This window comes from Astyanax mexicanus, chromosome 20 (assembly GCF_023375975.1).
Source record: "Astyanax mexicanus isolate ESR-SI-001 chromosome 20, AstMex3_surface, whole genome shotgun sequence".
NCBI lineage: Eukaryota > Metazoa > Chordata > Actinopteri > Characiformes > Acestrorhamphidae > Astyanax > Astyanax mexicanus.
Genome location: NC_064427.1, coordinates 19,930,943 through 19,946,526, shown reverse-complemented (window position 1 = coordinate 19,946,526; position 15,584 = coordinate 19,930,943).

The following is a 15,584-nucleotide window of genomic DNA, read 5'->3' as shown; positions in this document are numbered from 1 at the left end:
GCCAGTTTCATCATAACATTTTTGATGGTTTTCGAAGGTACTTTTAAATTTCTCTAAATTCTTCTTTTCAGGTTGACTTACCTTCATTTTGTCTTAAAGTCATTTTTTCTTGACATAGTATGGATTAGAACATTACTCAAACTGAGTTATTCACTGTATACCTCTAATTCTACCTCTTCACTACTTTACAACTGATGCTCTCAAACACTTTATTAAGAGACAAGAAATTCGAGTAATCAATTAACTCTTGACGAGTTCAGCACAGCTGTTAACTGAACGCCTGAATTCCAGGTGATTCTACCTCATAAAGCTGACTGAGAAAATCCAGCAGAGATGTGTAAAACTGTCTAATCTAAGCAAGAGGAGCTACTTTGAAGAATCTAACATATAAAACATATTCTGGTTTGTTTAACACTTTTATGTTGACCAAATAATTCCATATGATTTTCTTCATAATTGGGATGAGTTCAGTTTTAATCTACAATGCGAAACTTTTTAAAATAATAAAAAAAAGAAAATTAATTTAAGGTGTATCCAAACTTTTGATTGGTACTGTACATGGTAGTGTAGTGAGAAAATCAGTAGCGCACAGTGGCCGCTAGATGTCGCCAGACTCCGTGTTTAACAGGCCGCTCTGCTGTTTACCCACAGGATTCACTACATCAACCTCTCTCTGCATTCCCAGTGAGAATAAAAATTCTAATATTAATATAATAATAATTTTTACATTATAAATTAATCCATTTGGGACTTAAATGTGTGCCGTCCTTCTGTATATTGGTGTAGACGGCACTAACACAATGCTCAGTGGATTCGTGGCTCAGTGATATTAAACCTGTGTTTTATCTATTTCACATTATACATGTAGAGTTTCATTATTTTAAAATGTTCTGCATAGTAGATTAATTCTAAACTGCTAAAACCATCTAAACTATAACAAAAATCATATGGAATCATTTAGTACACACACAAAAAAAGTAATTCTGTTAAACAAATCAGACTACGTTTTATATTTTAGATTCTTTAAAGTAGCGCCTCTTGCTTAGATACAGACAGTTTTGCACTGTCTCTATCTCTGCTGGATTTTCTCAATCAGTTTTATGAAGTAGAGTGGCCTGGAATTCATTTTCACTTTCAGTTAACAGCTGTGCTGAACTCATCAAGAGTTAATTACTTGAATTTTCTGTCTTTTAATAAAGTGTTTGAGAGCATCAGTTGTAAAGTAGTGAAGAGTATACAGATATACAGTGAATAGAACTATTTAAATAATGTTTTAATGCATATTATGGCAATAATTACTCAGCTAAGTAAAGAAAAAATGAAGGTCAGTTGATCTGAAACGAAAGAACTGAAGGGATCCTCAAGTGCAGTCACCGCAAAGACCGTCAAAAAGATTAGTACACACAATTGTACTTTAGTACAGATTTGTACTTTAAAGGGTACAAAGCTTGTCGCTGGGGTTGTACCTTATATTGAGGTACAAAAAAAGTACCTTTCAGTGAAAGTCCTTTTTTGTACCCATGTTTTTTGTGCCAGTAAAGATTATAAAGATTATAAACATTATCATCAACTAAATATGGCTCAAAACTAGATGATCCAAAATTGTCTGGCTTTCAAATAATATATATTTAAATAATATGCAATTAAAATATATATTGTTTATATTAGTACAGTGATACAGAATACTAAATGTACCCTTTGGCTGCAGGTTAAATGGTACAAATTTGTACTAATTGCTGTTAGAAATTACTTTGTACTTCAGAGAAAACAAATCTGACCCTGTAAAGAACAATATTGTACTTTGAGGGTACAATTATGAAGAACAAAAAAGTACTCACATCGTACATCTGTTTTTTAGAGTATATGATGAAACTGGCACTCATCAGGACCGCCCACAAGTTAACAAACAACTCCCCAGATAAGAGCATCTAAATGCTTCTTCACAGAGCATTTTGTTTTTTTTAACACTTTTAAGTTACTACATGATTCATTATGTGTTCCTTCATAGTCTGGATCACTTTAGTGTTAATGTACTATGTAGCAGAACATTTTAAAAGAATGAAGTACTAGTAAATCAAATTCTCAGAACTACAATTTCTACTCATTAAAATCAATTATTGAAATATATAACTAGAGTTAAATAAAGATAATCGAGAGTGAAACCCCATGTCCATCAGTAATAACATATGATTATTCAGAATTACATTAGGGATATTTGGCCCTGGTCATGTGACTCTACTTCAGTAGTATAGTTTCTACTAGAAAATAAGTATATTACAGAGATCCAGAATTAAAACCTTTATCAGTAAAAACTAAAAAAAAAAAACTTAGCCAAGGTTTGTTTTTAGCTGTGTAGCTAAATCCATAAACATCAGCCTGTTATTAATATGATGGGCTTTCAATCCCAAACACCTCATTGGACAGATATTTACAGATGTGTAAAACTACAAAATGCTTAAAAAAAAACAGATCTCACTAAACACAAAGAGACATGATTGTAAACTATTAATACTAAAGCTTTAAAATAAGGAATTACTACTAGTATTAGGTATATATCCCACAAAAACTTTTTATTCATGCATTAAATTTATAATCTCTAAGAACCATCCAACAGAATAAACCTGTTATTGGAATCTCTATTGAAAATTTGACATCATGACAACTTTGGAGTCTTAAAAGTAGTTTCCTTGGAAAGACTTTTACTTTTTAAATAAAATGACTGCTAGGTTTAAAATGGAAAAAAAAAACTGCACAAAAAACTAAAACTACATTTGTTCACATCAGATTATAGGTTATTAAACTGGCTAATTACCAAAGCTAAGACAATTAAACTGATTGTTTTTGGAAGCTATATCGACTTTGACTATATATGGTTTTTGAAGGCAGTACTTTCTTTAAACAAATTACGTTTTAAATATTGAAAATATCACAATACACCTATTCGTCCTGTACAATAACACAGCTTATATTTCAGTTCTTATTTAATTGCTAACAAATGCAAAAAAGTTTCACAATAGAAAAATGTATTAAGCTCAACGAGCCTCAATAACTTACTATTATTTTTCTTGAAATCTTTATTAAATTAAAGTTGATTTTCTTGAGAAAAGTCCTAAAAAGTCTGCATTAGAATAATATGCTCTGAAATTGCCTAGTTAAAAAAATGCCACACATCAAGTTTGAGTTTTAGAGATTAAAATAGATCAATCCAAAGCTTAGAATAAATCAAAATATTGGTGTCACATAAATAAAAACAAAATAAGAGTTTTGATTAATATCTCAACAAATCATCTATTCTGTAAAATCATCTTTTATAGGAATCTCTGTTGAATTTGACGACAAATCATTGGTCTTTGAAGTCAGTAGTTTTCTTAGAAAAAATATGTTTTTTTAAAATACTGAAAATATTACAATACACCTACTTTTAACATTTAGAGGTCAAGCTTGCATTATTTTTCTCCTTTACTGTTACAATTAATGCAAGGATTCCAATTGAAATATAACATACAAAAGGTTTTACACTTATTATTGAGAAAAAATGTAAACAAATATCATAATACACCTAGTTTTCCCATTTTGTGGTCAATTTTGTATTTATTTTCTCCTTTTATTATCAAAACGAAATGCGATTATGTTTTTTTAACTGCAACACTGTTCCCTACTAATAAAGAAAATTCTTTGAAATGATTTTATACATATTATTGTTTTATTAATTAATTTTTTACATAGCACTTATTCGTTTTTACAAGACATGATTTTGGCCAAAATCAAACAACATAAAACATCTAGCAGAAGGAAAATAATCATTAGGTTTTTTATGCAGTTCTTTATTAATTTTGCTACTTTTCCTATATTGCATGAATTAAATTGCCTTTTTTAAGTACAAGCAACAACAAAACTACAATTTAAAAACTACAATTTTTGAATACTGAACATTTTTAACATTCCAGCAGACAATCCAAAAAATTATGATTGTAAATAACCCAAATAAATATATATATATATATATATATATATATATATATATATATATATATATATATATATATATATATATATACACACACTATTGATCAGAAGCTTAAGAACAGTGTTTTCTAGTTTATTTTCGTAATTTTAGCTCTTTAGGTCCAGTGAATATTGTGAAATAGTGCAAGATTTGGTGAAACTTTTAGTGAAACATTTAGTGAAAGTTTTTTTAAGGAACAAAAATGAATATTGTAAAAAATATATATAAATTTAGAAAGTGTAAAAAGAAATGTTGATGATTAGTGATCAGGCCTATACTAAAACTAAACATTTTAACTTGTATAGCTTGTTAACAAACAGCATTAATAACATCAATTAATAACATCAATTAATAACGTCAATTAAAACCCCTTCAATTAATTATTGCATAAACTTTTTACATTCAATAAAGTTTAAATCTGCTTTATTTTTTATTTATGAAGGCTTTTAAACTACAATAACTTATAATAATTATAATAATCAATCAATCAATTTATACATATATAAAAATAGATATAGACAATGTAAAATATGATTGTGCCAGTCCATTTAATGCCTTAAAAAGTATTAATGGTACTTTAAACTCTAAAATCTATTTTAACTGAAAAAAAAAAATAGTATAGGTTTAGATAAAGGCCTGATCACTAATCATCAGTATAAACTGTTGATTTATTTCACACTCTGAAGAGTGAGACTTATTTTATAGAAGCTTATTGAAGGGAATTACTTTTGAGCACTAATGTGTATATCATCAATTTCCAATAAAAAAACAAGTATCAAAACTAAAACTAACGATTTCAACTCGTATAGCTTGTTGACAAACAGTATTCTATAAATGATGTCAATCAAAACCCCTTTCAATAAACTTTTGCAAGACTTTTTACATTCAAAGAAGTTTAAATGTGTTTTATTTAGACTTTGAATTTTTGTTTTATTCATGAAGTTATTTAAAATACAACTTACAATTACTGCACTGTCAATTCGCACTTTAATTCCCCATAAACTGTGAACTTTAAGAACTTTACGCACTCATTCACTTTACCAGCTATATACCATATACCATATTTGCACTACTGATATTTACTATTTTTACTGTCATTCCATCTCAATCACCATCAATATTGAACTATTGTCTTACGTATGTTTATTTTGTCTTGTTGTTTTGTACATATAGTGTCTCCCATTCTCTTTTACTATATCTATTATCTGTACTTGCTGTAAAATTGGGAAGGAGAGTAACGTAATTTCAATTCTCTGTATGTCCTGTACATATGCATTATTGACAATAAAACTGCTTGACTTGACTTGACTAATAATAATAATAATAATAATAATAATAAACTATGATACCAATGATACCAAAGTGCTGATATACACATTAGTGGTTAAAAGTAGTTCCCTTCAATACACTCTTAAAAACAGAGGTACGACATAAGTACTTTTTTGTACTCAAAGGTACACTCTTCATAATTGTACCCTCAAAGGTACAATATTGGTCTTTACAGGGTCAGATTTGTTCCCTCTGAAGTACAAAGTAATTTCTAACAGAAATAAGTACAAATTTGTACCATTTAACCAGCCAAAGGGTATACTCAGTATGCTGTATCACTGTACAAATAAACAATATATATTTTAATTGCATTTTTTTTTATTTGAAAGCCAGACAATTTTGGATAATCAAGTTTTTGAGCCATATTTAGTTGATGATAATGTTTATAATCTTTATAATCTTTATTGGCACAAAAAAGGACTTTTTTTTTGTACCTCAATATAAGGTACAGCCCCAGCGACAAGCTTTGTACTCTTTTACTTACTTTTTTTTAGTGTGTAAGCATCGACAAAATAAGTGTATATACTGACTCTCTCTTTATCTCAGTTAAAAGGTGTTTGGGCAAGTTTCTTTTAGTCTTTTAGGATAGATTTTAAAGTACCATTTTTACTTTTTAAGGCTATAAATGGATTGGCACCATCATATTTTACATATTTTACATTTACATTTTATCTATATCTTTATTTAATTATGTATATATAGTTTATTATTATTATCGTAAGTTATTGTATTTTAAATGCCTTCATAAATAAAAATATAAAATAAGTCGTGCAATAATTAATTTAAGGGCTTATGATTGAGGTACATTAAAACAAGTAAGTCATTTATAGAATGTTGTTTGTTTATAGGAGTTCAAATGTTTAGTTTTAGTATAAACTGTGTGAGAATGAATGTAAAATACACTTTTAAATTCCACATTCTGAAGAGTCAGTATATACACTTATTTTATAGAAGCTTATTGAAGGGAATTACTTTTGAGCACTAATGTGTACATCATCAATTTCCAATGAAAACAAGTATCAAAATTAAAACTAAACATTTCAACTCGTTTAGCCTGTTAACAAACAGTGTTCTATAAATTATGTCAATCAAAACCCCTTTAAATAAACTATTGCAAGACTTTTTTCGTTCAAAGAAGTTTAAATGTGCTTTAGTTAGAATTTGTATTTTTTTTATTTATTTATGAAGGCATTTAAAATACAATAACTTACAATAATAATAATAAAGTATGATACCAATGATACTTTTTTTATATTGGAAAGTGCTGATATACACATTAATGGTCGAAAGTAGTTCCCTTCAATAAGCATCTACCAAAATAAGTGTATTTTACATTCATTCTCACACAGTTTATACTGACGATTAGTGATCAGGCCTTTATCTAAACCTAAACTCTCTCTTTATCTCAGTAAAAAAGGTGTTTGGGCAACGCGCCCTGCCCTGCAATTCCACAGACACCCGACATCATCATCACCCATTCCTCACATTCCACAATTTCCCAGCAGCCCTTTCAAACACGCCCCAACAGGCTGCATTCTTTAGTGAAGTGGCTGAGGGTGCCCTGCTGCTCGGCCCTATAGATAAGCTGGGTTAACATTTAACCCGACACATATTCCAGCACAGCACCGCCGTCCGATCCCACTGCGCCCGGCGCTGTAAATAATAACCACGTTACAGACGCACTGAAAAATACGCCGTACAGATAGAGTTTCAGCAGAGTTACGCAACACCTTCCTGTCAACAACTCCGCCATGACTGAGCGCAGGCCTGCATTCAGCATTCAGGAGAGTTCTATATATGTGTAGTATATAATTTAGGTGCTAACTTCAGGGTTCATACACTTTTTAACCAATACATTTTAACCAAAACTTTTCCATTACTTTTGTGCAGACATGAACAATAAAACCAAAAATCAACTAAAACTACAATCGAAATTGATTACAGCAGGTCTAAAATACACCTGACACACAATCTTCAATAATAAAAAATGAGAGTTCAACTGTGTAGGGCTAAACTTCTGGCTGAAAATAGATTTTCTCCATCGATAAACAGAAACACAAATATTGTGAAACACATATTTTTCATGACTTTTCCAAAACTTATCTAGGCCTGGAAATTGCTATTTTCAAATTCTATGACTTTTCTAGGTTTTTCATGGTCATATGAACCCTGTAACTTGTGTTTCTGAGGCTCGTATCTCTTGCTCTTCCTTTCCTGGGGTGATCCTGATAAGTGCCAGTTTCACCATTAGGCCTATAACAATTTTGACTGTCTTTGCAATGACTACACTTGAGAAAACTTAAAAATTTCTCGAAATTCTTCTTTTTTTAAGATTGACTGACCTTCATTTTTACTTAACGTCATTGTTTTTATTTACTTAGTTGAGTACTCCTTGCTTCTAATATTCTGGATTAGAACATTACTCAAATAGAGCGATTCACTGTATACCTGTAACTCTACCTCTTCACTACTTTACAACTGATGCTCTCAAACTAACATTATTAAAGGACAAGAAATTCAAGTAATTAACTCTTGATGAGTTCAGCACAGCTGTTAACTGAAAGCCTGAATTCCAGGTGACTCTACCTCATAAAACTGACTGAGAAAATCCAGCAGAGATGTACAAAACTGTCTAATCTAAGCAAGAGGTGCTACTTTCAGCAATGTTTACGCTTTTTTTTGTCTACTAAATATTTCCATACATTTTCTTTATAGTTTGGATTAGCTTATAATTAATCTACAATGCAGAACATTTTAACATAATGAAAAACAAACTGTATTTGATTGTATATTTTCAATCATTTGAATAAATAAATAATTGTATTATTGTGAATGATTTGATACAATATGGTACAACACTAACAAGTCATCATCAGAATATTGTAATTTTTGAGATACAAGACTACACAAAAATCACATTTTTAAGCTTAATCACTTGATTTGAGAGAATTTAACTTAAAATATAAACAAATATTTCTTTTTTTCAGTGTATTTCCTAATATTTGCAGTATCTTTGGATCTTCTGAGCACGTTTAAGAGCTGCAGCCGCTGCTTCTGCTGGTGGTGTTAGAAGGCATGTTTAGACTTGGAGTGATTTTTTAGTGACGTTATTAACTGAAGAGCCTCCAGCACTCTCACACACTCCTCTCTCTCTCCTCTCTCACACACACTCCTCTCTCACACACACACAGATTCATTCCCCCGGACTCAGAGCTCCGGACTGGGGCAGCGATGCAGAGAGAGGCATGTAGCCGTCCCGGGCCCCTGTCCTGACCCCCCTCCCCCACCCCTCTCACAACTGGACTGGCCTACCCGCATTCCACTGCAAACATCCCCCACCTCCACCCACCATCCACCCACACCACCGGCAGCAGCACCGCAATCCACCCACTCCACCTCCACCCACACCACCACCAGCAGCAGCACCGCAATCCAGCACCCCACCTCCCCCTGCTCTCCCGGGAGGCACTGACCTACGACACCAGAGGATCCTACTCTCCTATATGCCACTATTTACCCTGCTGTTCTCCGCTTTACCTACAAACCCCAGCCATGATGACGCCACCCACCACACTGCGGCTGAGGGAGTCCTCAGTTAAAACTTTCATGTTGTGTGTTATCTGGTCACATGTTTGAGCCCCTCCTACAAATAAACACATATCAAACAGTTTTCGTCTTTTGGAATTAATCAGTTTTTTAGATGTTTAGATATACAGATAGATATACAATATATATAGGTGGACAGACGGACGGAAGGACAGACAGTCAGATAGATAGATACTCAACAATAGTACTCAACAATCTCTCACCAGGAGGTACACTACCCAAAAGAGGCCCATGATAGATAGATTAAAAAGTAGATTTAAAGTACCATTTTTACTTTTTAAGGCATTAAATGGATTGGCACCATCATATTTTACATTATCTATATCTATATTTATAAATGTATAAATAGTTTATTATTATTATCGTAAGTTCTTTTATTTTAAATGCCTTCATAAATAAAAAATATACCAAGTCTGAATAAAGCACATTTAAACTTCTTTTTATGTAAAAAGTCGTGCAATAGTTGATTGGAGTGGTTTGGATTGTGGTTTAAAACAAGTACATAATTTATCGGATGCTGTTTGTTAACAAGCTATGTGAGTTGAAAAGTTTAGTTTTACTTTTTGTATACACGAAAAAAAAGAAAAAAAAAAGAAATACTAAATAAAAAACACATTTTGCATTTAAACAAATGAATACAGACCGAAAAGGAAAACTCAGCAAGTGTCTTCCTGTAATCAACTCTACATTAGAATAAACCTAAATAAATCAGTATTAAGTGAGAATGTCTACGTTATTAACGCTACATAATGTTAAATAAATAAATAAACAAAAATAGACAGTGTATGGTCAGTGAATGCATCTACCTGTAATTAACTCATTTATAACATTATGTAATTATACATTAGAATTTATAAACCCAAATAAACAATTGTATTTTAATGTTATACAGAGTTAATTACAGGTAGACAATCTTATTGACTAAGTTTATTTTGTTTTTTTTTAATGTTATATAAAGTCAGTGAGAGTGTCTACCTGTAATTAACTCTATATAACATTAGAATGGTTATATTATTGGTCAGCACGTGTTAGTTATATTAATACAACAAATGTTTAATATGTTTATATAAGCTTGGTGTTGGATGAGAAAAGGGTAGAAGTCTCATAATTTCACAAAACGCAATTACAATTAGGTCTTTATTTATAGTCTTTATTTATTTATGTTTATATCTACTACATTATTACAGTATTTAATGCTTACTGTTCATATATAAACATATTTACCGATCATTTTCTCCACTCATTTTTCTACAAATAATTTTTCCACAGAAATATTAGTGCAAAATATTTATATAATATTAATATAATGGCAAATTATGAAATCAAACCATCAGTAATGAAGTATAAAACAGTAAAAACAGCAGGTGAAAAACACGAGCAGCCCCTGTTTAAGCTCAGACGTCACCGGCTGGCCTCGGCCCCTGGCCCCGGGCCCCGGCGGGCGGGGGGGGGCGCAGAGTGGGCGGAGGCGGGATGCTATGACAATACTATTGCACTGCTAGAATGGATGTTACAGTAGTGCAACATCGTCAGAGCAGCTGACCTCAGCACATCAGCATGTGGACACGGGGACAGCCATCTTCTCCGGCCAAAAGGGGCAGCTGCCCCCCCGAGACCCCCTTCACACCCCTCACCCCTCCACCGGATTCACACTCTACACTACAGCATGAGGGTACAGGTGGTGTTCAGCCTTAACATACATTTAAAATACATACATAAATAAATTATTAAACCAAATAAAATTCCCCTCTAAAAAACTGAATTATAGAATCTGCATGCTGAAGATACAGTACACTTTTATATTCATTTAGTTGTTTTCAATATTACAAAAACTACAAACAATTCTAATGAAAGCATCATAAAACTCCTAAAGCTAAACTACTACGGCTTTACAGCTGATATGCACATACATAAAAATATACAGAATACATCTCTGTCACTCATATAACATTGAAATGCAACTCTTTTATTTTTTCAAACTAACTAAATAACTAAGTAAAATGTAACATGCTTTATAAATATGATCCAAATAAAATTCCCTCTAAAAAGAAAGAAGTACAGGAGCTGCAGTCTGTTAAAACTGTTAAACATGTTAAAGTTAATTAACTACTAATACTGTTTCTGACCTGATTATAAGCTAAAGCACACTTTTAACAACTTATATATTTAGTCATTTTTAATATTACAATAATACAATATAATATAATAAAAGCCTCCTTTAAGTACATGCATATATAAACAAAGATTATGACATAAGTTGTTTTTAACCCATGTTGTATTGCAAACTATTTCATTAAACTCACAACTTTTAAAAACTATTATGTAGACAGTATGTTTAACCAAGTCACTAACACAAAAATAAATAAATATTTGTATCAAATATGTAAATATGTGATTGTGTTAAAATATGAAATATCTACACAATACAAAATTAAGATGATTTACGGCAATTTAAGGCAGTAAATCTTATTTTTTTTACTCTTATGAGAGTGTAAGCACTTATTCACATATTTAAGCATATATTCTTGAGCACTGTGTAGGTATAAGATTATTTTGCTTAATTTATTAATTTAATGATCTTAATCAGTTTTAATTTAAAATATGCATGAAAGTCAAGCTACTCTGAAATTTTAACCCCCCCCCCCAAAAAAAAGTAATTGATTTTTGCATGATTTAAGTCTTACTAAGTAATTTTAAGATTTTGCGATAGCTTATTTTAAGAAGCCACACTAAAAATAATGTGCAGATTTTCTTGTTTAATAAAAGCATTTACATCTCCATTCACATATATTTGATTTTTTTTGCAGTGCATATTAACTGCTTGTGTTTGGCTTTTAAAAGACTCTAGTTAAAATAGATATAAAATCAAGTGTTTTAATACCTGTCATTCTAAAACAAAAATAGGCGATTCTATAGCAGTTTTTTTATATCAAACATTTTTTAAGACTTCCACTCAAGTTTCTTTTTTACTTTTTAGTTAAGTTGCGTTATTAGCAATACAATGCTTTTATGCTTTTCGCCTTCACTTGCGAACTTTTAAAAATAATGCATTTTAGCACCAATATTAAAGATGTAGAACACTGCGGGCAGCTCACGATCTTCTGTTAATCAGAACTACAGCTAAAACTGGTCCAAACAGAGTCTCCTATTACATGAACTAGGTGTTGGTTGGGAAGTGGAAATACTTGCTTTCCTCTAGAGGAGAACTGGAAAAGGTTAAACTATGCAAATATCAGCTGAGTGGAATGTTTTTGTAGCCCATATTATGCTGAGAACCAGTTAAACAGTTTAATATTTTAAATATTGATATATAATTCGATCATTTAGCTAAATTTGCAGCAGATTCTGAGATTCAGAGACTGTTTATTTCAATCTATTTTATGCTGATATTATTAAACTGCTAAAATTTTATTCCTCACACATTTACCATAAATAACTGTATATTTTAGAATACTGATAACATTACACTTACAGGAAAAAAATAAGAGTCCACTCATTTAAAAATATGAGTTTCTTTTTTGTACCAAATTGAAAACCTCTGAAATATAATCAAGAGGAAGATGGATGATCACAAGCCATCAAACCAAACTGAACCGCTTAAATTTTTGCACCAGGAGTAAAGCAGCATAAAGTTATCCAAAAGCAGTGTGTAAGACTGGTGGAGGATAACATGCCAAGAAAACTGCATGAAAACTGTGATTAAAAACCAGGGTTATTCCACCAAATACTGATTTCTGAACTCTTATAATTTTATGAATATGAACTTGTTTTCTTTGCATTATTTGAGGTCTGAAAGCGCCACATCTTTTTTGTTATTTCAGCCATTTCTTAATTTCTGCAAATTAATGCTCTAAATGACAATATTTTTATTTGTAATTCGGGAGAAATGTTGTCTGTAGTTTATAGAATAAAACAACAATGTTCATTTTACTCAAACATAAACCTATAAATAGCAAAATCAGAAAAACTGATTTAGAAACTGAAGTGCTCTGTATTTTTTTTCCAGAGCTGTATGTAATGGCTACCGTACAAAGGGTGTGTTTAGGAATGTAGATAGTAAATAAGTTATTAGCAATTCAAATAGCATTTTTTCTTCTTTATAAAGATGTTAATTGTCCTGTTTATGCCTGCCATGATAACTATATGCATACATTCAAGATAATGAACATACACAAACATTATTTTTAAAAAAAGGGATTCCATCATTTCTGTAAAAATTCTCACATTGTAACTAAATTATAAATATTTTAAATAAATAAATTAATAAAATAAAAATCATGTTTTTTATTAATGCTAACTTAATTGAGCTTCATTTTAATAAACTAAGTAAAAACTAAATTATTTGAGGCAATGTACATTTATAGCGCAATAATTCGATACAGTAATTATTGTGAGGCCTAAATTTACCACACTAAGTGTTTAATGTATTTTATACCCCTGAAAATCTGAAAACAGGTGTAAAAACAGTCCCAGCGACCTTAGAACATCTCAAAGATGGTGGCCTAACAGGTGTCCCCCCTGAACACCTACTAAACCCGCCTCCCTGAGCAACCAATAAACCCATTTCTCTGAACACCCACTAAACCCCCCTCCCTGAACACCCAATTAACCCCCTCCCTGAACACCCACTAAACCCCCCATGAACACCCACTAAACCCCCCATGAACACCCACTAAACCCACCTCCCTGAACACCCATTAACCCCACTGAACAACAACCAAACCCCCCCTGAACACCCACCAAACCCACCTCCCTGAACACTCACTAAACCCCCCTCAACACCCACTAAACCCCCTCAACACCCACTAAACCCCCCTGAACACCCACTAAAACCCTCTCCCTGAACATCCACTTAACCCCTTGAACACCCACTAAACCCCCCTGAACAACCACCGTACTACATATGTAGCGTGTCAGATCAGTGTAGGGGTGAGGGGTTAAGGCAATAGCAGGAAGCGACGCTCTCTGATCTTCCAGCCAATGCCCTTTTAATATTGCACTGCTCTTCTGAATGCTCACAGTAGTACAACAGAAAAAGGGCAATGGACAAAAACACGGTCAACATCCACGAGTTCTGACACCACCTCTCCAGCCAATCCTTCTCCTCCGTCTTGTCACGTTTATCAGACCTCAACCAATCCACACGGTTCATATAGATTTATCTGAGCTGGAGTTAGTCACTGGGACTTTTAAAGACATTAGTTTAAGTGCATTTGACTTTTAAAGGCAATACATTTAGCAAAAGGTACTGAACATGCACTGAAATACAATGCCTACACATTACAGGATAAATTATGTGATTTCCCAAAACAATTCCCAAAAACTAATGTAATGGACTTTGGTATGCATTCCCCAGAAAATGCATATGTCACAAATATTTAAAAAACAAAAGCACAGCTAAAATGAACCCTAGGCATTTAAAAGTATAAATATATTTTAAGATTTATAAGTTAAAATCACAAAAACGTGTAAGCAACGACAAAGAAAACAGCAAAAAAAAAGTCTTTGCAAACTGACTCTGAAAGTTGAGTTGCAAGACAACTTTCACATCCTCAGTCTGGCTTGAACATAGTGTTCCTCTTCTGAATTACTGGAACACTGCAATGGCTTTCCAAGAAACCAGAATTTCCAAAAAATTACAATATTTTTTTAAAAATAGGATTTGAGGTCATGCAACAAAGAAAAGACATAAAACATGTTAAAACCGACAAACAAAGCAAAAAAAAAGTGTATAAGTGAAAACATAAAAAGTCAAGTCAGTCTAAGGCTGAGCAACATGTGGAATTTACTAGTTTGCATTTTCTCAAGTACAAAAGGACAAATTATGATTACAGAATCAGAATTATCTCTTTTTTGCACGTTCTGGACTCGAAAAAATTAAAATCGCACATGTAAAGCATTTTAAATTCGTAAATTTAACCCACTCGTACATGCACATGCACGTGCACTGTTGATGGTGGTGCACTGTGTACAGCAAAACAAATATGGGCTGCACGCGCTTGTTTTTAGCCTAAAAACGCAAATACAACGTAAACCCACGCGATTTAAAGCACGCAAGCAGATAGATTTGAGTTTTACACCTGAAGAGACTTAGAAAACAGAATAAAATGAAGAATATGCAGCCCGGTCGCTCGTGCTAAAGCAAAACGAGCCTTTAGCTTGAGCTCGAGCTCCTCGCCTGCTCGCTCGCGACGCTGCTCTGTTGCTTATTTCTTTGCTTTTCAAAGGAGACATTTTAGCCGATATAAAGCCTTAAAATACGATTTTTTCACGTGCACGTGCTTTATCTAGGCGCTAACGTTTTTTTTTGCATGCATATAAACCCGTACAGACGCGCGCGCACACTAAGAGAGTTGTGTATGTACGTGTGTATTTATACGTGTGTGTGTGTATATGTGCAAATGCCCAAGCTAGCTCGAGCTAAGTGCTCGTGCAATGACAGTCCAGCACATCAAGCGTTTCAAAGCATTGCTTCGTACCCAGTCCAGTCGAGGCATGGTCCCGGTGTGCTCATCCTGACGCTGGCTTTCTCCTTTCATCAAAAAATCTCTCCATTTACCCTCTTACTGCCCCCTCCCTCCTGCACAATCCATGCATCCATCCATCCACCCCAACTTCTCCCGCCATTGCGCCTCCAACCATC